Below are 2,171 nucleotides of genomic sequence, written 5' to 3'. Positions count from 1 at the left end.
GAGCCTGTGCCTCCTCTCCTCCCATCCACCACCAGGTAGTTGTCCCCTCTTACCAGCCAGCAGGAGCCACTGGCAGGGTACAAGTCCTCTGTGTGCAGGGGCTGAGTGGGACTCCATTGTTTCTGCTGCCTGCTCTGTCCCTCCCTCTGTGGGAAGAGCTTGGATTCTAAAAATGCTCACACAAGCCCAGCTGTCCTAGTCAGAGGGATGTGCTGTTCCTCCTCCCTGTGCACTGAGCCTCCTCCTAGGCCAAGATCACTTCCCTGGTCACATGGGCCAGGGGCGGGGTGTGTACCCAGGTTCCTCCCTGCCCTCTCGTTATTCCTGCCTCTCCTTTTCTTTCCTCTACATTTGCATTCCCTGTAATTGCTGAGGCCTCTTCCTTCTTCTGCAGTGACTCCACCCCATGCACACGGTACCTAGCAATGTGCAAAACTGGACTGGGACCTTGCCCCCTTGGTAACCTTTCCTCCCCAAGCATATTCTGGTTTTGCAGTTTAGACCCTCTGACCTTTCATATCACTGGCCATGTGGTTCAGGCCCTCCCCTGACCTTTCCTCCCCTGGCATGTTGTTAGCAATGTGGGTTAGATGCCCTTAGAGGGGGAAGAAACCAGAGGACCTAAGAATAACCTTCAGCATTAAGCCCCCAAGACAATGAGGTGCCAACTGGCATGAAATACATCTAGGCCTCAGTTGTGTTTCAGCTCCAGGCCCAGAAAAGCAGCAAAATCAGATGAGTGAGAACATCGCTGACATCAGGATCTACTGCATTGACTGATCATCTTTGACCCAAAAGGGCAAACCTGAAAAGCTGATAAATATTTTATTGGGCTCCTCCCCTGAGACCTCCAGATAACTAACCTCAAGAAGTATGCCTCAGTGTGGCTATTTCCCTCTGCAACACACCCATGGCTGTCCCCACTTCTTCTTTCCTCAACGCTCTTATATTTGCTCTTTGTCCTAAGCTCCATGTGCCCTTCTTTTGTTCAGTAACCAGTTTCCTGAGCCCATTTCTTCTACATCTCACTTCTTCTACCTCTGTGTCTTTCTAAATAAATTATCTCTTATAATTTGAGTTCTTTACTCTGAATTCTCCTCTTAGCTCAACTCAAGTACCGAGGTTGCTGAACTGAGGGTCTAACTCTGCAGGTTAACACCTGGTGCCATGCCACTGCTCACAATTGGACAAGTAGAAGCTTGGGGTGTATGTATCCAGGGCGTCTCCCACAGCTCTGTGTGGAGTGCACAGTAGCCTTACCACCGCCTTCTTGCATCCCCATTTGGCTCTTATCTTCAGAGCAGAAGCCTGGGACGACATCAGGAATTCTTTTCACAGGAATGCGACCCTCTTGTGTATGGTATCATCAATGGAACTTTCTAAAGATTTCAATGCCCAGGGAACATCTTAGAAATGCTGCTTTGGGCAACACACCTTGAATACTGGGTCTCGGACCAGAGCAGTGAGTTGGATTATTGGAGAGAACCAAGATGATGGCATACAGGGACGACATCAGGAATTCTTTTCACAGGAATGCTACCCCCTTGTGTATGGTATCATCAAGGGAACTTTCTAAAGATTTCAATGCCCAGGGACATCTTAGAAATCCTCCTTTGGGCAATACACCTTGAAAACCAGGTCTTGGACCAGATTAGTGACTTGGATTATTGGAGAGAACCAAGATGGTGGCATACGTAAACACCTGAATTTGCTGCCGCATACAACCACATTAAAACTACAACTAAAAGACAAAACGAATACCATCTAGAACCATGGGAAGGCTGACTGAGTGGAAATTCTACAACTAGAAGGAAAGAGAAAAGCACATTGAGTCCTGTAGGAGGTTCCAAGGTGTGGAAGTTTGGAGGTACGGAGGCACATGCGAAAGGGGCTGGCAGCTGGGTACGCTGTTGTCTTTTTCAATCAGGTGGGAGAAACAAATTCCCAACTACTCTGAACTCCAGTTCCGGGTGAGAATTTGGGGACCCAGACTCATATGGAGAGAAACTGGACTGTCAGCCATTGAGCTGGAACGTGAGGGCGGCTTTCTCACAGATGTGCTTGTAGCGTTCATTGTTACTGAATGGGGCTCAACTAGAAGGAAAGAGAAAAGCACATTGAGTCCTGTAGGAGGTTCCAAGGTGTGGAAGTTTGGAGGTACGGAGGCACAT

The 2,171-nt window shown here is 48.5% G+C and overlaps 1 long non-coding RNA gene across 1 annotated transcript in view; it reads right to left on the bottom strand.

Moving 5' to 3' along the window:
• LOC102772283 overlaps window positions 1-84 on the bottom strand; it is a 9,306-nt gene extending 9,222 nt beyond the window's left edge. The window contains exon 1 of the long non-coding RNA XR_435446.1: window positions 54-84. This is a non-coding gene — a long non-coding RNA (uncharacterized LOC102772283). The remainder of the gene's footprint in view (window positions 1-53) is intronic.
• Window positions 85-2,171: the final 2,087 nt, after the last annotated feature.

The sequence above is a fragment of the Myotis davidii genome, unplaced genomic scaffold (assembly GCF_000327345.1).
Source record: "Myotis davidii unplaced genomic scaffold, ASM32734v1 scaffold2636, whole genome shotgun sequence".
Lineage (NCBI taxonomy): Eukaryota > Metazoa > Chordata > Mammalia > Chiroptera > Vespertilionidae > Myotis > Myotis davidii.
The sequence above is the reverse complement of the archived record's forward strand: the minus strand, read 5'-3'. Positions and strand labels throughout refer to the sequence as shown.